Source organism: Anser brachyrhynchus, assembly GCF_964034855.1.
Source record: "Anser brachyrhynchus genome assembly, contig: SCAFFOLD_39, whole genome shotgun sequence".
Taxonomy (NCBI): domain Eukaryota; kingdom Metazoa; phylum Chordata; class Aves; order Anseriformes; family Anatidae; genus Anser; species Anser brachyrhynchus.
This window is the reverse complement of record NW_027663823.1, coordinates 551,781-574,331: the sequence shown is the minus strand read 5'-3', so window position 1 is coordinate 574,331 and position 22,551 is coordinate 551,781.

Genomic DNA, 22,551 nt, shown 5'->3' with positions numbered 1-22,551 from the left:
GTGCACTCTCTGGACTCACCGCACCGCATCCCCAGTGGTGCCAGTGCACTCTCTGGAGTAACTGCAGTGCATCACCAGTGGTGCCAGTGCACTCTCTGGACTCACTGCACTGCATTCCCAGTGGTGCTAGTTCACTCTCTGGACTCACTGCAGTGCATCCCCAGTGGTGCCAGTGCACTCTCTGGACTCACTGAAGTGCATTCTCAGTGGTGCCAGTGCACTCTGTGGACTCACTGCAGTGCATCCCCAGTGGTGCCAGTGCGCTCTCTGGACTCACTGCAGTGCATCCCCAGTGGTGCCAGTGCACTCTCTGGACTCACTGCAGTGCATCCCCACTGGTGCCAGTGCACTCACTGGATTCACTGCACTACATTCCCAGTGGTGCTAGTTCACTCTCTGGACTCACGGCAGTGCATCCCCAGTGGTGCTAGTGCACTCTTTGGACTCACTGAAGTGCATTCTCAGTGGTGCCAGTGCACTCACTGGACTCACTGCACTGCATCCCCAGTGGTGCCAGTGCGCTCTCTGGACTCACTGAAGTGCATTCTCAGTGGTGCCAGTGCACTCTCTGGACTCACTGCAGTGCATCCCCAGTGGTGCCAGTACACTCTCTGGACTCACTGCACTGCATTCCCAGTGGTGCTAGTGCACTCTGTGGACTCAATGCAGTGCATCCCCAGTGGTGCCAGTGCACTCTCTGGACTCACTGAAGGGCATTCTCAGTGGTGCCAGTGCACTCTCTGGACTCACTGCAGTGCATCACCAGTGGTGCCAGTGCACTCTCTGGACTCACCGCACCGCATCCCCAGTGGTGCCAGTGCACTCTCTGGAGTAACTGAAGTGCATCACCAGTGGTGCCAGTGCACTCTCTGGACTCACTGCACTGCATCCCCAGTGGTGCCAGTGCACTCTCTGGACTCACTGCACTGCATCCCCAGTGGTGCCAGAGTACTCTCTGGACTCACTGCACTGCATCCCCAGTGCTGCCTGTGCACTCTCTGGACTCACTGCACTGCATCCCCAGTGGTGCCAGTGCACTCTCTGGACTCACTGCACTGCATCCCCAGTGGTGCCAGTGCACTCCCTGCACTCACTGCACTGCATCCCCAGTGGTGCCAGTGCACTCACTGGACTCACTGCAGTGCATTCCCTCTGGTGCCAGTGCACTCTCTGGACTCACTGCAGTGCATCCCCAGTGGTGCCAGTGCACTCTCTTGACTTACTGCAGTGCATCCCCAGTGGTGCCAGTGCACTCTCTGGACTCACTGCACTGCATCCCCAGTGCTGCCAGTGCACTCTCTGGACTCACTGAAGTGCATCCCCCGTGGTGCCAGTGCGATCTCTGGACTCACTGCACTGCATTCCCAGTGGTGCCAGTGCACACTCTGGACTCACTGCACTGCATACCCAGTGGTGCCAGAGCACTCTCTGGACTCACTGCACTGCATCCCCAGTGGAGCCAGTGCACTCTCTGGACTCACTGCACTGCATCCCCAGTGGTGCCAGTGCACTCTGTGGACTCACTGCAGTGCATCCCCAGTGGAGCCCGTGCACTCTCTGGACTCACTGAAGTGCATCCCCAGTGGTGCCAGTGCACTCTCTGGACTCACTGCACTGCATCCCCAGTGGTGCCAGTGCACTCTGTGGACTCACTGCAGTGCATCCCCAGTGGTGCCAGTGCACTCTCTGGACTCACAGAAGTGCATTCTCAGTGGTGCCAGTGCACTCTCTGGACTCACTGCAGCGCATCCCCAGTGGTGCCAGTACACTCTCTGGACTGACTGCACTGCATCCCCAGTGGTGCTAGTGCAGTCTCTGCACTCACTGCACTGCATCGCCAGTGGTGCCAGAGCACTCTCTGGACTCACTGCAGTGCATCCCCAGTGGTGCCAGTGCACTCTCTGGACTCACTGTACTGCATCCCCAGTGGTGCCAGAGCACTCTGTGGACTCACTGCTGTGCATCCCCATTGGTGCCAGTGCACTCTCTGGACTCACTGCAGTGCATCCCCAGTGGTGCCAGTACACTCACTGGACTTACTGCACTGCATCCCCAGTGGTGCCAGTGCAGTCTCTGCACTCACTGAAGTGCATCCCCAGTGGTGCCAGTGAACTCTCTGGACTCACTGCAGTGCGTCCCCAGTGGTGCCAGTGCACTCTCTGGACTCACTGCACTGCATCCCCAGTGGTGCCAGTGCACTCTCTGGACTCACTGCACTGCATCCCCAGTGGTGCCAGTGCACTCTCTGGACTCACTGCACTGCATCTCCAATGGTGCCAGTGCACTCTCTGGACTCACTGCACTGCATCCCCAGTGGAGCCAGTGCACTCTCTGGACTCACTGAAGTGCATCCCCAGTGGTGCCAGTGCACTCTCTGGACTCACTGCACTGCATCCCCAGTGGTGCCAGTGCACTCACTGGACTCACTGCACTGCATCCCCAGTTGTACCAGTGCACTCTGTGGACTCACTGCACTGCATCACCAGTGGTGCCAGTGCACTCTCTCGAGTCACTGCACTACATCCCCAGTGGTGCCAGTGCACTCACTGGACTCACTGTACTGCATTCCCAGTGGTGCTAGTGCACTCTCTGGACTCACTGCAGTGCATCCCCAGTGGTGCCAGTGCACTCTTTGGACTCACTGAAGTGCATTCTCAGTGGTGCCAGTGCACTCTCTGGACTCACTGCACTGCATCCCCAGTGGTGCCAGTGCACTCTTTGGACTCACTGAAGTGCATTCTCAGTGGTGCCATGCACTCTCTGGACTCACTGCAGTGCATCCCCAGTGGTGCCAGTACACTCACTGGACTCACTGCACTGCATCCCCAGTGGTGCCAGTGCACTCTCTGGACTCACTGCACTGCATCCCCAGTGGTGCCAGTGCACTCTCTGGACTCACTGCACTGCATCCCCAGTGGTGCCAGTGCAATCTCTGGACTCACTGCACTGCATCCCCAGTGGTGCCAGTGCAATCTCTGGACTCACTGCACTGCATCCCCAGTGGTGCCAGTGCACACTCTGGACTCACTGCACTGCATCCCCAGTGGTGCCAGTTCACTCTCTGGACTCACTGCACTGCAACCCCAGTGTTGCCAGTGCACTCTCTGGACTCACTGCACTGCATCCCCAGTATTGCCAGTGCACTCTCTGGACTCACTGCACTGCATCCCCAGTGGTGCCAGTGCACTCTCTGGACTCACTTCAGTGCATCCCCAGTGGTGCCAGAGCACTCTCTGGACTCACTGCACTGCATCCCCTGTGGTGCCAGTGCACTCTCTGGACTCACTGCACTGCAGCCCCAGTGGTGCCAGTGCACTCTCTGGACTCACTGCACTGCATCCCCAGTATTGCCAGTGCACTCTCTGGACTCACTGCACTGCATCCCCAGTGCTGCCAGTGCACTCTCTGGACTCACTGCAGTGCATCCCCAGTGGTGCCAGTGCACTCTCTGGACTCACTGCAGTGCATCACCAGTGGTGCCAGTGCACTCTCTGGACTCACTGCAGTGCATCCCCAGTGGTGCCAGTGCACTCTCTGGACTCACTGCAGTGCATCCCCAGTGGTGCCAGTGCACTCTCTGGACTCACTGCACTGCATCCCCAGTGGTGCCAGAGCACTCTCTGGACTCACTGCACTGCATCCTCTGTGCTGCCAGTGCACTCTCTGGACTCACTGCACTGCATCCCCAGTGGTGCCAGTGCACTCTCTGGACTCACTGTACTGCATCCCCAGTGGAGCGCGTGCACTCTCTGGACTCACTGAAGTGCATCCCCAGTGGTGCCAGTGCACTCTCTGGACTCACTGCACTGCATCCCCAGTGGTGCTAGTGCACTCTGTGGACTCACTGCAGTGCATCCCCAGTGGTGCCAGTGCACTCTCTGGACTCACTGAAGGGCATCCTCAGTGGTGGCAGTGCACTCTCTGGACTCACTGCAGTGCATCCCCCGTGGTGCCAGTACACTCACAGGACTGACTGCACTGCAACCCCAGTGGTGCCAGTGCACTCTCTGGACTCACTGCACTGCATCCCCAGTGGTGCCAGTGCACTCTTTGGACTCACTGAAGTGCATTCTCAGTGGTGCCAGTGCACTCTCTGGACTCACTGCACTGCATCCCCAGTGGTGCCAGTGCACTCTTTGGACTCACTGAAGTGCATTCTCAGTGGTGCCATGCACTCTCTGGACTCACTGCAGTGCATCCCCAGTGGTGCCAGTACACTCACTGGACTCACTGCAGTGCATCCCCAGTGGTGCCAGTGCACTCTCTGGACTCACTGCACTGCATCCCCAGTGGTGCCAGTGCACTCTCTGGACTCACTGCACTGCATCCCCAGTGGTGCCAGTGCAATCTCTGGACTCACTGCACTGCATCCCCAGTGGTGCCAGTGCAATCTCTGGACTCACTGCACTGCATCCCCAGTGGTGCCAGTGCACACTCTGGACTCACTGCACTGCATCCCCAGTGGTGCCAGTTCACTCTCTGGACTCACTGCACTGCAACCCCAGTGTTGCCAGTGCACTCTCTGGACTCACTGCACTGCATCCCCAGTATTGCCAGTGCACTCTCTGGACTCACTGCACTGCATCCCCAGTGGTGCCAGTGCACTCTCTGGACTCACTTCAGTGCATCCCCAGTGGTGCCAGAGCACTCTCTGGACTCACTGCACTGCATCCCCAGTGGTGCCAGTGCACTCTCTGGACTCACTGCACTGCAGCCCCAGTGGTGCCAGTGCACTCTCTGGACTCACTGCACTGCATCCCCAGTATTGCCAGTGCACTCTCTGGACTCTCTGCACTGCATCCCCAGTGCTGCCAGTGCACTCTCTGGACTCACTGCAGTGCATCCCCAGTGGTGCCAGTGCACTCTCTGGACTCACTGCAGTGCATCACCAGTGGTGCCAGTGCACTCTCTGGACTCACTGCAGTGCATCCCCAGTGGTGCCAGTGCACTCTCTGGACTCACTGCAGTGCATCCCCAGTGGTGCCAGTGCACTCTCTGGACTCACTGCACTGCATCCCCAGTGGTGCCAGAGCACTCTCTGGACTCACTGCACTGCATCCTCTGTGCTGCCAGTGCACTCTCTGGACTCACTGCACTGCATCCCCAGTGGTGCCAGTGCACTCTCTGGACTCACTGTACTGCATCCCCAGTGGAGCGCGTGCACTCTCTGGACTCACTGAAGTGCATCCCCAGTGGTGCCAGTGCACTCTCTGGACTCACTGCACTGCATCCCCAGTATTGCCAGTGCACTCTCTGGACTCACTGCACTGCATCCCCAGTGGTGCCAGTGCACTCTCTGGACTCACTTCAGTGCATCCCCAGTGGTGGCAGTGCACTCTCTGGACTCACTGCAGTGCATCCCCCGTGGTGCCAGTACACTCACAGGACTGACTGCACTGCATCCCCAGTGGTGCCAGTGCACTCTCTGGACTCACTGCACTGCATCCCCAGTGGTGCCAGTGCACTCTCTGGACTCACTGCACTGCATCCCCAGTGGTGCCAGAGCACTCTCTGGACTCACTGCAGTGCATCCCCAGTGGTGCCAGTGCACTCTCTGGACTCACTGCAGTGCATCCCCAGTGGTGCCAGTGCACTCTCTGGACTCACTGCAGTGCATCCCCAGTGGTGCCAGTGCACTCTCTGGACTCCCGGTACCGCATCCCCAGTGGTGCCAGTGCACTCTCTGGGCTCACTGCAGTGCATCCCCAGTGGTGCCAGTGCACTCTCTTGACTCACTGCACTGCATCCCCAGTGGTGCCAGTGCACTCACTGGATTCACTGCACTGCATCCCCAGTGGTGCTAGTGCACTCTCTGGACTCACTGCACTGCATCCCCAGTGGTACCAGTGCACTCTCTGGACTCACTGAAGTGCATTCTCAGTGGTGCCAGTGCAGTCTGTGGACTCACTGCAGTGCATCCCCAGTGGTGCCAGTGCGTTCTCTGGACTCACTGCAGTGCATCCCCTTGGTGCCAGTGCACTCTCTGGACTCACTGCACTGCATCCCCAGTGGTGCCAGTGCACTCTCTGGACTCACTGCACTGCATCCCCAGTGGTGCCAGCGCACTCTCTGGACTCACTGCACTGCATCCCCAGTGGTGCCAGTGCACTCTCTGGACTCACTGCAGTGCATCCCCAGTGGTGCCAGTGCACTCTCTGGACTCACTGCACTGCATCCCCAGTGGTTCCAGTGCACTCTGTGGACTCACTGCAGTGCATCCCCAGTGGTGCCAGTGCACTCTCTGGACTCACTGCACTGCATCCCCAGTGGTGCCAATGCACTCTCTGGACTCACTGTACTGCATCATCAGTGGTGCCAGTGCACTCTCTGGACTCACTGAAGTGCATCCCCAGTGGTGCCAGTGCACTCTCTGGAGTCACTGCACTGCATCCCCAGTGGTGCTAGTGCCTTCTGTGGACTCACTGCAGTGCATCCCCAGTGGTGCCAGTGCACTCTCTGGACTCACTGAAGGGCATTCTCAGTGGTGCCAGTGCACTCTCTGGACTCACTGCAGTGCATCCCCAGTGGTGCCAGTACACTCACTGGACTGACTGCACTGCATCCCCAGTGGTGCCAGTGCACTCTCTGGACTCACCGCACCGCATCCCCAGTGGTGCCAGTGCACTCTCTGGAGTAACTGCAGTGCATCACCAGTGGTGCCAGTGCACTCTCTGGACTCACTGCACTGCATTCCCAGTGGTGCTAGTTCACTCTCTGGACTCACTGCAGTGCATCCCCAGTGGTGCCAGTGCACTCTCTGGACTCACTGAAGTGCATTCTCAGTGGTGCCAGTGCACTCTGTGGACTCACTGCAGTGCATCCCCAGTGGTGCCAGTGCGCTCTCTGGACTCACTGCAGTGCATCCCCAGTGGTGCCAGTGCACTCTCTGGACTCACTGCAGTGCATCCCCACTGGTGCCAGTGCACTCACTGGATTCACTGCACTACATTCCCAGTGGTGCTAGTTCACTCTCTGGACTCACGGCAGTGCATCCCCAGTGGTGCTAGTGCACTCTTTGGACTCACTGAAGTGCATTCTCAGTGGTGCCAGTGCACTCACTGGACTCACTGCACTGCATCCCCAGTGGTGCCAGTGCGCTCTCTGGACTCACTGAAGTGCATTCTCAGTGGTGCCAGTGCACTCTCTGGACTCACTGCAGTGCATCCCCAGTGGTGCCAGTACACTCTCTGGACTCACTGCACTGCATTCCCAGTGGTGCTAGTGCACTCTGTGGACTCAATGCAGTGCATCCCCAGTGGTGCCAGTGCACTCTCTGGACTCACTGAAGGGCATTCTCAGTGGTGCCAGTGCACTCTCTGGACTCACTGCAGTGCATCACCAGTGGTGCCAGTGCACTCTCTGGACTCACCGCACCGCATCCCCAGTGGTGCCAGTGCACTCTCTGGAGTAACTGAAGTGCATCACCAGTGGTGCCAGTGCACTCTCTGGACTCACTGCACTGCATCCCCAGTGGTGCCAGTGCACTCTCTGGACTCACTGCACTGCATCCCCAGTGGTGCCAGAGTACTCTCTGGACTCACTGCACTGCATCCCCAGTGCTGCCTGTGCACTCTCTGGACTCACTGCACTGCATCCCCAGTGGTGCCAGTGCACTCTCTGGACTCACTGCACTGCATCCCCAGTGGTGCCAGTGCACTCCCTGCACTCACTGCACTGCATCCCCAGTGGTGCCAGTGCACTCACTGGACTCACTGCAGTGCATTCCCTCTGGTGCCAGTGCACTCTCTGGACTCACTGCAGTGCATCCCCAGTGGTGCCAGTGCACTCTCTTGACTTACTGCAGTGCATCCCCAGTGGTGCCAGTGCACTCTCTGGACTCACTGCACTGCATCCCCAGTGCTGCCAGTGCACTCTCTGGACTCACTGAAGTGCATCCCCCGTGGTGCCAGTGCGATCTCTGGACTCACTGCACTGCATTCCCAGTGGTGCCAGTGCACACTCTGGACTCACTGCACTGCATACCCAGTGGTGCCAGAGCACTCTCTGGACTCACTGCACTGCATCCCCAGTGGAGCCAGTGCACTCTCTGGACTCACTGCACTGCATCCCCAGTGGTGCCAGTGCACTCTGTGGACTCACTGCAGTGCATCCCCAGTGGAGCCCGTGCACTCTCTGGACTCACTGAAGTGCATCCCCAGTGGTGCCAGTGCACTCTCTGGACTCACTGCACTGCATCCCCAGTGGTGCCAGTGCACTCTGTGGACTCACTGCAGTGCATCCCCAGTGGTGCCAGTGCACTCTCTGGACTCACAGAAGTGCATTCTCAGTGGTGCCAGTGCACTCTCTGGACTCACTGCAGCGCATCCCCAGTGGTGCCAGTACACTCTCTGGACTGACTGCACTGCATCCCCAGTGGTGCTAGTGCAGTCTCTGCACTCACTGCACTGCATCGCCAGTGGTGCCAGAGCACTCTCTGGACTCACTGCAGTGCATCCCCAGTGGTGCCAGTGCACTCTCTGGACTCACTGTACTGCATCCCCAGTGGTGCCAGAGCACTCTGTGGACTCACTGCTGTGCATCCCCATTGGTGCCAGTGCACTCTCTGGACTCACTGCAGTGCATCCCCAGTGGTGCCAGTACACTCACTGGACTTACTGCACTGCATCCCCAGTGGTGCCAGTGCAGTCTCTGCACTCACTGAAGTGCATCCCCAGTGGTGCCAGTGAACTCTCTGGACTCACTGCAGTGCGTCCCCAGTGGTGCCAGTGCACTCTCTGGACTCACTGCACTGCATCCCCAGTGGTGCCAGTGCACTCTCTGGACTCACTGCACTGCATCCCCAGTGGTGCCAGTGCACTCTCTGGACTCACTGCACTGCATCTCCAATGGTGCCAGTGCACTCTCTGGACTCACTGCACTGCATCCCCAGTGGAGCCAGTGCACTCTCTGGACTCACTGAAGTGCATCCCCAGTGGTGCCAGTGCACTCTCTGGACTCACTGCACTGCATCCCCAGTGGTGCCAGTGCACTCACTGGACTCACTGCACTGCATCCCCAGTTGTACCAGTGCACTCTGTGGACTCACTGCACTGCATCACCAGTGGTGCCAGTGCACTCTCTCGAGTCACTGCACTACATCCCCAGTGGTGCCAGTGCACTCACTGGACTCACTGTACTGCATTCCCAGTGGTGCTAGTGCACTCTCTGGACTCACTGCAGTGCATCCCCAGTGGTGCCAGTGCACTCTTTGGACTCACTGAAGTGCATTCTCAGTGGTGCCAGTGCACTCTCTGGACTCACTGCACTGCATCCCCAGTGGTGCCAGTGCACTCTTTGGACTCACTGAAGTGCATTCTCAGTGGTGCCATGCACTCTCTGGACTCACTGCAGTGCATCCCCAGTGGTGCCAGTACACTCACTGGACTCACTGCACTGCATCCCCAGTGGTGCCAGTGCACTCTCTGGACTCACTGCACTGCATCCCCAGTGGTGCCAGTGCACTCTCTGGACTCACTGCACTGCATCCCCAGTGGTGCCAGTGCAATCTCTGGACTCACTGCACTGCATCCCCAGTGGTGCCAGTGCAATCTCTGGACTCACTGCACTGCATCCCCAGTGGTGCCAGTGCACACTCTGGACTCACTGCACTGCATCCCCAGTGGTGCCAGTTCACTCTCTGGACTCACTGCACTGCAACCCCAGTGTTGCCAGTGCACTCTCTGGACTCACTGCACTGCATCCCCAGTATTGCCAGTGCACTCTCTGGACTCACTGCACTGCATCCCCAGTGGTGCCAGTGCACTCTCTGGACTCACTTCAGTGCATCCCCAGTGGTGCCAGAGCACTCTCTGGACTCACTGCACTGCATCCCCTGTGGTGCCAGTGCACTCTCTGGACTCACTGCACTGCAGCCCCAGTGGTGCCAGTGCACTCTCTGGACTCACTGCACTGCATCCCCAGTATTGCCAGTGCACTCTCTGGACTCACTGCACTGCATCCCCAGTGCTGCCAGTGCACTCTCTGGACTCACTGCAGTGCATCCCCAGTGGTGCCAGTGCACTCTCTGGACTCACTGCAGTGCATCACCAGTGGTGCCAGTGCACTCTCTGGACTCACTGCAGTGCATCCCCAGTGGTGCCAGTGCACTCTCTGGACTCACTGCAGTGCATCCCCAGTGGTGCCAGTGCACTCTCTGGACTCACTGCACTGCATCCCCAGTGGTGCCAGAGCACTCTCTGGACTCACTGCACTGCATCCTCTGTGCTGCCAGTGCACTCTCTGGACTCACTGCACTGCATCCCCAGTGGTGCCAGTGCACTCTCTGGACTCACTGTACTGCATCCCCAGTGGAGCGCGTGCACTCTCTGGACTCACTGAAGTGCATCCCCAGTGGTGCCAGTGCACTCTCTGGACTCACTGCACTGCATCCCCAGTGGTGCTAGTGCACTCTGTGGACTCACTGCAGTGCATCCCCAGTGGTGCCAGTGCACTCTCTGGACTCACTGAAGGGCATCCTCAGTGGTGGCAGTGCACTCTCTGGACTCACTGCAGTGCATCCCCCGTGGTGCCAGTACACTCACAGGACTGACTGCACTGCAACCCCAGTGGTGCCAGTGCACTCTCTGGACTCACTGCACTGCATCCCCAGTGGTGCCAGTGCACTCTCTGGACTCACTGCACTGCATCCCCAGTGGTGCCAGAGCACTCTCTGGACTCACTGCAGTGCATCCCCAGTGGTGCCAGTGCACTCTCTGGACTCACTGCAGTGCATCCCCAGTGGTGCCAGTGCACTCTCTGGACTCACTGCAGTGCATCCCCAGTGGTGCCAGTGCACTCTCTGGACTCCCGGTACCGCATCCCCAGTGGTGCCAGTGCACTCTCTGGGCTCACTGCAGTGCATCCCCAGTGGTGCCAGTGCACTCTCTTGACTCACTGCACTGCATCCCCAGTGGTGCCAGTGCACTCACTGGATTCACTGCACTGCATCCCCAGTGGTGCTAGTGCACTCTCTGGACTCACTGCACTGCATCCCCAGTGGTACCAGTGCACTCTCTGGACTCACTGAAGTGCATTCTCAGTGGTGCCAGTGCAGTCTGTGGACTCACTGCAGTGCATCCCCAGTGGTGCCAGTGCGCTCTCTGGACTCACTGCAGTGCATCCCCTTGGTGCCAGTGCACTCTCTGGACTCACTGCACTGCATCCCCAGTGGTGCCAGTGCACTCTCTGGACTCACTGCACTGCATCCCCAGTGGTGCCAGCGCACTCTCTGGACTCACTGCACTGCATCCCCAGTGGTGCCAGTGCACTCTCTGGACTCACTGCAGTGCATCCCCAGTGGTGCCAGTGCACTCTCTGGACTCACTGCACTGCATCCCCAGTGGTTCCAGTGCACTCTGTGGACTCACTGCAGTGCATCCCCAGTGGTGCCAGTGCACTCTCTGGACTCACTGCACTGCATCCCCAGTGGTGCCAATGCACTCTCTGGACTCACTGTACTGCATCATCAGTGGTGCCAGTGCACTCTCTGGACTCACTGAAGTGCATCCCCAGTGGTGCCAGTGCACTCTCTGGAGTCACTGCACTGCATCCCCAGTGGTGCTAGTGCCTTCTGTGGACTCACTGCAGTGCATCCCCAGTGGTGCCAGTGCACTCTCTGGACTCACTGAAGGGCATTCTCAGTGGTGCCAGTGCACTCTCTGGACTCACTGCAGTGCATCCCCAGTGGTGCCAGTACACTCACTGGACTGACTGCACTGCATCCCCAGTGGTGCCAGTGCACTCTCTGGACTCACCGCACCGCATCCCCAGTGGTGCCAGTGCACTCTCTGGAGTAACTGCAGTGCATCACCAGTGGTGCAGTGCACTCTCTGGACTCACTGCACTGCATTCCCAGTGGTGCTAGTTCACTCTCTGGACTCACTGCAGTGCATCCCCAGTGGTGCCAGTGCACTCTCTGGACTCACTGAAGTACATTCTCAGTGGTGCCAGTGCACTCTGTGGACTCACTGCAGTGCATCCCCAGTGGTGCCAGTGCGCTCTCTGGACTCACTGCAGTGCATCCCCAGTGGTGCCAGTGCACTCTCTGGACTCACTGCAGTGCATCCCCAGTGGTGCCAGTGCACTCTCTGGACTCCCGGTACCGCATCCCCAGTGGTGCCAGTGCACTCTCTGGGCTCACTGCAGTGCATCCCCAGTGGTGCCAGTGCACTCTCTTGACTCACTGCACTGCATCCCCAGTGGTGCCAGTGCACTCACTGGATTCACTGCACTGCATCCCCAGTGGTGCTAGTGCACTCTCTGGACTCACTGCACTGCATCCCCAGTGGTACCAGTGCACTCTCTGGACTCACTGAAGTGCATTCTCAGTGGTGCCAGTGCAGTCTGTGGACTCACTGCAGTGCATCCCCAGTGGTGCCAGTGCGCTCTCTGGACTCACTGCAGTGCATCCCCTTGGTGCCAGTGCACTCTCTGGACTCACTGCACTGCATCCCCAGTGGTGCCAGTGCACTCTCTGGACTCACTGCACTGCATCCCCAGTGGTGCCAGCGCACTCTCTGGACTCACTGCACTGCATCCCCAGTGGTGCCAGTGCACTCTCTGGACTCACTGCAGTGCATCCCCAGTGGTGCCAGTGCACTCTCTGGACTCACTGCACTGCATCCCCAGTGGTTCCAGTGCACTCTGTGGACTCACTGCAGTGCATCCCCAGTGGTGCCAGTGCACTCTCTGGACTCACTGCACTGCATCCCCAGTGGTGCCAATGCACTCTCTGGACTCACTGTACTGCATCATCAGTGGTGCCAGTGCACTCTCTGGACTCACTGAAGTGCATCCCCAGTGGTGCCAGTGCACTCTCTGGAGTCACTGCACTGCATCCCCAGTGGTGCTAGTGCCTTCTGTGGACTCACTGCAGTGCATCCCCAGTGGTGCCAGTGCACTCTCTGGACTCACTGAAGGGCATTCTCAGTGGTGCCAGTGCACTCTCTGGACTCACTGCAGTGCATCCCCAGTGGTGCCAGTACACTCACTGGACTTACTGCACTGCATCCCCAGTGGTGCCAGTGCACTCTCTGGACTCACCGCACCGCATCCTCAGTGGTGCCAGTGCACTCTCTGGAGTAACTGCAGTGCATCACCAGTGGTGCCAGTGCACTCTCTGGACTCACTGCACTGCATTCCCAGTGGTGCTAGTTCACTCTCTGGACTCACTGCAGTGCATCCCCAGTGGTGCCAGTGCACTCTCTGGACTCACTGAAGTGCATTCTCAGTGGTGCCAGTGCACTCTGTGGACTCACTGCAGTGCATCCCCAGTGGTGCCAGTGCGCTCTCTGGACTCACTGCAGTGCATCCCCAGTGGTGCCAGTGCACTCTCTGGACTCACTGCAGTGCATCCCCACTGGTGCCAGTGCACTCACTGGATTCACTGCACTACATTCCCAGTGGTGCTAGTTCACTCTCTGGACTCACTGCAGTGCATCCCCAGTGGTGCTAGTGCACTCTTTGGACTCACTGAAGTGCATTCTCAGTGGTGCCAGTGCACTCACTGGACTCACTGCACTGCATCCCCAGTGGTGCCAGTGCGCTCTCTGGACTCACTGAAGTGCATTCTCAGTGGTGCCAGTGCACTCTCTGGACTCACTGCAGTGCATCCCCAGTGGTGCCAGTACACTCTCTGGACTCACTGCACTGCATCCCCAGTGGTGCTAGTGCACTCTGTGGACTCAATGCAGTGCATCCCCAGTGGTGCCAGTGCACTCTCTGGACTCACTGAAGGGCATTCTCAGTGGTGCCAGTGCACTCTCTGGACTCACTGCAGTGCATCACCAGTGGTGCCAGTGCACTCTCTGGACTCACTGCACCGCATCACCAGTGGTGCCAGTGCACTCTCTGGACTCACCGCACCGCATCCCCAGTGGTGCCAGTGCACTCTCTGGAGTAACTGAAGTGCATCAACAGTGGTGCCAGTGCACTCTCTGGACTCACTGCACTGCATCCCCAGTGGTGCCAGTGCACTCTCTGGACTCACTGCACTGCATCCCCAGTGGTGCCAGAGTACTCTCTGGACTCACTGAAGTGCATCCCCAGTGCTGCCTGTGCACTCTCTGGACTCACTGCACTGCATCCCCAGTGGTGCCACTGCACTCTCTGGACTCACTGCACTGCATCCCCAGTGGTGCCAGTGCACTCCCTGCACTCACTGCACTGCATCCCCAGTGGTGCCAGTGCACTCACTGGACTCACTGCAGTGCATTCCCTCTGGTGCCAGTGCACTCTCTGGACTCACTGCAGTGCATCCCCAGTGGTGCCAGTGCACTCTCTTGACTCACTGCAGTGCATCCCCAGTGGTGCCAGTGCACTCTCTGGACTCACTGCAGTGCATCCCCAGTGGTGCCAGTGCACTCTCTGGACTCACTGAAGTGCATCCCCCGTGGTGCCAGTGCGATCTCTGGACTCACTGCACTGCATTCCCAGTGGTGCCAGTGCACACTCTGGACTCACTGCACTGCATACCCAGTGGTGCCAGAGCACTCTCTGGACTCACTGCACTGCATCCCCAGTGGAGCCAGTGCACTCTCTGGACTCACTGCACTGCATCCCCAGTGGTGCCAGTGCACTCTCTGGACTCACTGCAGTGCATCCCCAGTGGAGCCCGTGCACTCTCTGGACTCACTGAAGTGCATCCCCAGTGGTGCCAGTGCACTCTCTGGACTCACTGCACTGCATCCCCAGTGGTGCCAGTGCACTCTGTGGACTCACTGCAGTGCATCCCCAGTGGTGCCAGTGCACTCTCTGGACTCACAGAAGTGCATTCTCAGTGGTGCCAGTGCACTCTCTGGACTCACTGCAGCGCATCCCCAGTGGTGCCAGTACACTCTCTGGACTGACTGCACTGCATCCCCAGTGGTGCTAGTGCAGTCTCTGCACTCACTGCACTGCATCGCCAGTGGTGCCAGAGCACTCTCTGGACTCACTGCAGTGCATCCCCAGTGGTGCCAGTGCACTCTCTGGACTCACTGTACTGCATCCCCAGTGGTGCCAGTGCACTCTGTGGACTCACTGCTGTGCATCCCCATTGGTGCCAGTGCACTCTCTGGACTCACTGCACTGCATCCCCAGTGGTGCCAGTGCACTCTCTGGACTCACTGCACTGCATCCCCAGTGGTGCAAGTGCACTCTCTGGACTCACTGCAGTGCATCCCAAGTGGTGCCAATGCACTCTCTGGACTCACTGCAGTGCATCCCCAGTGGTGCCAGTACACTCACTGGACTTACTGCACTGCATCCCCAGTGGTGCCAGTGCAGTCTCTGCACTCACTGAAGTGCATCCCCAGTGGTGCCAGTGAACTCTCTGGACTCACTGCAGTGCGTCCCCAGTGGTGCCAGTGCACTCTCTGGACTCACTGCACTGCATCCCCAGTGGTGCCAGTGCACTCTCTGGACTCACTGCACTGCATCCCCAGTGGTGCCAGTGCACTCTCTGGACTCACTGCACTGCATCTCCAATGGTGCCAGTGCACTCTCTGGACTCACTGCACTGCATCCCCAGTGGAGCCAGTGCACTCTCTGGACTCACTGAAGTGCATCCCCAGTGGTGCCAGTGCACTCTCTGGACTCACTGCACTGCATCCCCAGTGGTGCCAGTGCACTCTCTGGACTCACTGCACTGCATCCCCAGTGGTGCAAGTGCACTCTCTGGACTCACTGCAGTGCATCCCAAGTGGTGCCAATGCACTCTCTGGACTCACTGCAGTGCATCCCCAGTGGTGCCAGTACACTCACTGGACTCACTGCACTGCATCCCCAGTGCTGCCAGTGCAGTCTCTGCACTCACTGAAGTGCATCTCCAGTGGTGCCAGTGAACTCTCTGGACTCACTGCAGTGCATCCCCAGTGGTGCCAGTGCACTCTCTGGACTCACTGCACTGCATCCCCAGTGGTGCCAGTGCACTCTCTGGACTCACTGCACTGCATCCCCAGTGGTGCCAGTGCACTCTCTGGACTCACTGCAGTGCATCTCCAATGGTGCCAGTGCACTCTCTGGACTCACTGCACTGCATCCCCAGTGGTGCCAATGCACTCTCTGGACTCACTGCTGTGCATCCCCAGTGGTGCCAGTGCACTCTCTGGACTCACTGCACTGCATCTCCAATGGTGCCAATGCACTCTCTGGACTCACTGTACTGCATCCCCAGTGGTGCCAGTGCACTCTCTTGACTCACTGCACTGCATCCCCAGTGGTGCCAGTGCACTCACTGGATTCACTGCACTGCATCCCCAGTGGTGCTAGTGCACTCTCTGGACTCACTGCAGTGCATCCCCAGTGGTACCAGTGCACTCTCTGGACTCACTGAAGTGCATTCTCAGTGGTGCCAGTGCACTCTGTGGACTCACTGCAGTGCATCCCCAGTGGTGCCAGTGCGCTCTCTGGACTCACTGCTGTGCATCCCCAGTGGTGCCAGTGCACTCTCTGGACTCACTGCACTGCATCCCCAGTGCTGCCAGTGCACTCTCTGGACTCACTGCGCTGCATCCCCAGTGGTGCCAGTGCACTCTCTGGACTCACTGCACTGCATCCCCAGTGGTGCCAGTGCACTCTCTGGACTCACTACAGTGAATCCCCAGTGGTGCCAGTGCACTCTCTGGACTCACTGCACTGCATCCCAAGTGGTGCCAGTGCACTCTCTGGAGTCACTGCACTGCATCCCCAGTGGTGCCAGTGCACTCTCTCGAGTCACTGCACTACATCCCCAGTGGTGCCAGTGCACTCACTGGACTCACTGTACTGCATCATCAGTGGTGCCAGTGCACTCTCTGGACTCACTGCAGTGCATCCCCAGTGGTGCCAGTGCACTCTCTGGACTCACTGCACTGCATCCCCAGTGGTGCCAGTGCACTCTCTGGACTCACTGCAGTGCATCCCCAGTGGTGCCAGTGCACTCTCTGGACTCACTGCACTGCATCCCAAGTGGTGCCAGTGCACTCTCTGGAGTCACTGCACTGCATCCCCAGTGGTGCCAGTGCACTCACTGGACTCACTGTACTGCATCATCAGTGGTGCCAGTGCACTCTCTGGACTCACTGCAGTGCATCCCCAGTGGTGCCAGTGCACTCTCTGGACTCACTGCACTGCATCCCCAGTGGTGCCAGTGCACTCTCTGGACTCACTGCACTGCATCCCCAGTGGTGCAAGTGCACTCTCTGGACTCACTGCAGTGCATCCCAAGTGGTGCCAATGCACTCTCTGGACTCACTGCAGTGCATCCCCAGTGGTGCCAGTACACTCACTGGACTCACTGCACTGCATCCCCAGTGGTGCCAGTGCAGTCTCTGCACTCACTGAAGTGCATCCCCAGTGGTGCCAGTGAACTCTCTGGACTCACTGCAGTGCATCCCCAGTGGTGCCAGTGCACTCTCTGGACTCACTGCACTGCATCCCCAGTGGTGCCAGTGCACTCTCTGGACTCACTGCACTGCATCCCCAGTGGTGCCAGTGCACTCTCTGGACTCACTGCACTGCATCTCCAATGGTGCCAGTGCACTCTCTGGACTCACTGCACTGCATCCCCAGTGGAGCCAGTGCACTCTCTGGACTCACTGAAGTGCATCCCCATTGGTGCCAGTGCACTCTCTGGACTCACTGCACTGCATCCCCAGTGGTGCCAGTGCACTCTCTGGACTCACTGCACTGCATCCCCAGTGGTGCAAGTGCACTCTCTGGACTCACTGCAGTGCATCCCCAGTGGTGCCAATGCACTCTCTGGACTCACTGTACTGCATCATCAGTGGTGCCAGTACACTCACTGGACTCACTGCACTGCATCCCCAGTGGTGCCAGTGCAGTCTCTGCACTCACTGAAGTGCATCTCCAGTGGTGCCAGTGAACTCTCTGGACTCACTGCAGTGCATCCCCAGTGGTGCCAGTGCACTCTCTGGACTCACTGCAGTGCATCCCAAGTGGTGCCAATGCACTCTCTGGACTCACTGCAGTGCATCCCCAGTGGTGCCAGTACACTCACTGGACTTACTGCACTGCATCCCCAGTGGTGCCAGTGCACTCTCTGGACTCACTGCAGTGCATCCCAAGTGGTGCCAATGCACTCTCTGGACTCACTGAAGTGCATCCCCAGTGGTGCCAGTGCACTCTCTGGACTCACTGCACTGCATCCCCAGTGGTGCCAGTGCACTCTCTGGACTTACTGCACTGCATCCCCAGTGGTGCAAGTGCACTCTCTGGACTCACTGCAGTGCATCCCAAGTGGTGCCAATGCACTCTCTGGACTCACTGCAGTGCATCCCCAGTGGTGCCAGTACACTCACTGGACTCACTGCACTGCATCCCCAGTGCTGCCAGTGCAGTCTCTGCACTCACTGAAGTGCATCTCCAGTGGTGCCAGTGAACTCTCTGGACTCACTGCAGTGCATCCCCAGTGGTGACAGTGCACTCTCTGGACTCACTGCACTGCATCCCCAGTGGTGCCAGTGCACTCTCTGGACTCACTGCACTGCATCCCCAGTGGTGCCAGTGCACTCTCTGGACTCACTGCAGTGCATCTCCAATGGTGCCAGTGCACTCTCTGGACTCACTGCACTGCATCCCCAGTGGTGCCAATGCACTCTCTGGACTCACTGCTGTGCATCCCCAGTGGTGCCAGTGCACTCTCTGGACTCACTGCACTGCATCTCCAATGGTGCCAATGCACTCTCTGGACTCACTGTACTGCATCCCCAGTGGTGCCAGTGCACTCTCTTGACTCACTGCACTGCATCCCCAGTGGTGCCAGTGCACTCACTGGATTCACTGCACTGCATCCCCAGTGGTGCTAGTGCACTCTCTGGACTCACTGCAGTGCATCCCCAGTGGTACCAGTGCACTCTCTGGACTCACTGAAGTGCATTCTCAGTGGTGCCAGTGCACTCTGTGGACTCACTGCAGTGCATCCCCAGTGGTGCCAGTGCGCTCTCTGGACTCACTGCAGTGCATCCCCAGTGGTGCCAGTGCACTCTCTGGACTCACTGCACTGCATCCCCAGTGGTGCCAGTGCACTCTCTGGACTCACTGCAGTGCATCCCCAGTGGTGCCAGTGCACTCTCTGGACTCACTGCACTGCATCCCAAGTGGTGCCAGTGCACTCTCTGGAGTCACTGCACTGCATCCCCAGTGGTGCCAGTGCACTCACTGGACTCACTGTACTGCATCATCAGTGGTGCCAGTGCACTCTCTGGACTCACTGCAGTGCATCCCCAGTGGTGCCAGTGCACTCTCTGGACTCACTGCACTGCATCCCCAGTGGTGCCAGTGCACTCTCTGGACTCACTGCACTGCATCCCCAGTGGTGCAAGTGCACTCTCTGGACTCACTGCAGTGCATCCCAAGTGGTGCCAATGCACTCTCTGGACTCACTGCAGTGCATCCCCAGTGGTGCCAGTACACTCACTGGACTCACTGCACTGCATCCCCAGTGGTGCCAGTGCAGTCTCTGCACTCACTGAAGTGCATCCCCAGTGGTGCCAGTGAACTCTCTGGACTCACTGCAGTGCATCCCCAGTGGTGCCAGTGCACTCTCTGGACTCACTGCACTGCATCCCCAGTGGTGCCAGTGCACTCTCTGGACTCACTGCACTGCATCCCCAGTGGTGCCAGTGCACTCTCTGGACTCACTGCACTGCATCTCCAATGGTGCCAGTGCACTCTCTGGACTCACTGCACTGCATCCCCAGTGGAGCCAGTGCACTCTCTGGACTCACTGAAGTGCATCCCCATTGGTGCCAGTGCACTCTCTGGACTCACTGCACTGCATCCCCAGTGGTGCCAGTGCACTCTCTGGACTCACTGCACTGCATCCCCAGTGGTGCAAGTGCACTCTCTGGACTCACTGCAGTGCATCCCCAGTGGTGCCAATGCACTCTCTGGACTCACTGTACTGCATCATCAGTGGTGCCAGTACACTCACTGGACTCACTGCACTGCATCCCCAGTGGTGCCAGTGCAGTCTCTGCACTCACTGAAGTGCATCTCCAGTGGTGCCAGTGAACTCTCTGGACTCACTGCAGTGCATCCCCAGTGGTGCCAGTGCACTCTCTGGACTCACTGCAGTGCATCCCAAGTGGTGCCAATGCACTCTCTGGACTCACTGCAGTGCATCCCCAGTGGTGCCAGTACACTCACTGGACTTACTGCACTGCATCCCCAGTGGTGCCAGTGCACTCTCTGGACTCACTGCAGTGCATCCCAAGTGGTGCCAATGCACTCTCTGGACTCACTGAAGTGCATCCCCAGTGGTGCCAGTGCACTCTCTGGACTCACTGCACTGCATCCCCAGTGGTGCCAGTGCACTCTCTGGACTTACTGCACTGCATCCCCAGTGGTGCAAGTGCACTCTCTGGACTCACTGCAGTGCATCCCAAGTGGTGCCAATGCACTCTCTGGACTCACTGCAGTGCATCCCCAGTGGTGCCAGTACACTCACTGGACTCACTGCACTGCATCCCCAGTGCTGCCAGTGCAGTCTCTGCACTCACTGAAGTGCATCTCCAGTGGTGCCAGTGAACTCTCTGGACTCACTGCAGTGCATCCCCAGTGGTGCCAGTGCACTCTCTGGACTCACTGCACTGCATCCCCAGTGGTGCCAGTGCACTCTCTGGACTCACTGCACTGCATCCCCAGTGGTGCCAGTGCACTCTCTGGACTCACTGCAGTGCATCTCCAATGGTGCCAGTGCACTCTCTGGACTCACTGCACTGCATCCCCAGTGGTGCCAATGCACTCTCTGGACTCACTGCTGTGCATCCCCAGTGGTGCCAGTGCACTCTCTGGACTCACTGCACTGCATCTCCAATGGTGCCAATGCACTCTCTGGACTCACTGTACTGCATCCCCAGTGGTGCCAGTGCACTCTCTTGACTCACTGCACTGCATCCCCAGTGGTGCCAGTGCACTCACTGGATTCACTGCACTGCATCCCCAGTGGTGCCAGTGCACTCTCTGGACTCACTGCAGTGCATCCCCAGTGGTACCAGTGCACTCTCTGGACTCACTGAAGTGCATTCTCAGTGGTGCCAGTGCACTCTGTGGACTCACTGCAGTGCATCACCAGTGGTGCCAGTGCGCTCTCTGGACTCACTGCAGTGCATCCCCAGTGGTGCCAGTGCACTCTCTGGACTCACTGCACTGCATCCCCAGTGCTGCCAGTGCACTCTCTGGACTCACTGCACTGCATCCCCAGTGGTGCCAGTGCACTCTCTGGACTCACTGCACTGCATCCCCAGTGGTGCCAGTGCACTCTCTGGACTCACTACAGTGAATCCCCAGTGGTGCCAGTGCACTCTCTGGACTCACTGCACTGCATCCCAAGTGGTGCCAGTGCACTCTCTGGAGTCACTGCACTGCATCCCCAGTGGTGCCAGTGCACTCTCTCGAGTCACTGCACTACATCCCCAGTGGTGCCAGTGCACTCACTGGACTCACTGTACTGCATCATCAGTGGTGCCAGTGCACTCTCTGGACTCACTGCAGTGCATCCCCAGTGGTGCCAGTGCACTCTCTGGACTCACTGCACTGCATCCCCAGTGGTGCCAGTGCACTCTCTGGACTCACTGCAGTGCATCCCCAGTGGTGCCAGTGCACTCTCTGGACTCACTGCACTGCATCCCAAGTGGTGCCAGTGCACTCTCTGGAGTCACTGCACTGCATCCCCAGTGGTGCCAGTGCACTCTCTCGAGTCACTGCACTACATCCCCTGTGGTGCCAGTGCACTCACTGGACTCACTGTACTGCATCATCAGTGGTGCCAGTGCACTCTCTGGACTCACTGCAGTGCATCCCCAGTGGTGCCAGTGCACTCTCTGGACTCACTGCACTGCATCCCCAGTGGTGCCAGTGCACTCTCTGGACTCACTGCACTGCATCCCCAGTGGTGCAAGTGCACTCTCTGGACTCACTGCAGTGCATCCCAAGTGGTGCCAATGCACTCTCTGGACTCACTGCAGTGCATCCCCAGTGGTGCCAGTACACTCACTGGACTCACTGCACTGCATCCCCAGTGGTGCCAGTGCAGTCTCTGCACTCACTGAAGTGCATCCCCAGTGGTGCCAGTGAACTCTCTGGACTCACTGCAGTGCATCGCCAGTGCACTCTCTGGACTCACTGCAGGGCATCCCCAGAGAGAGCACTGGCAGCACTGGGGATGCAGTGCAGTGAGTCCAGAGAGTGCACTGGCACCACTAGAGATGCACTGCAGTGAGTCCAGAGAGTGCACTGGCACCACTGGGGATGCACTGCAGTGAGTCCAGAGAGTGCACTGGCACCACTCGGGATGCAGTGCAGTCACTCCAGAGAGTGCACTGGCACCACTGGGGATGCGGTGCAGTGAGTCCAGAGAGTGCACTGGCACCATTGGGATGCAGTGCAGTGAGTCCAGAGAGTGCACTGGAACCACTGGGGATGCGGTGGCGGGAGTCCAGAGAGTGCTTTGGCACCACTGGGGATGCAGTACAGTGAGTCCAGAGAGTGCACTGGCACCACTGGGGATGCAGCGCAGTGACTCTAGAGAGTGCACTGGCACCACTGGGGATGCGGTGCAGTGAGTCCAGA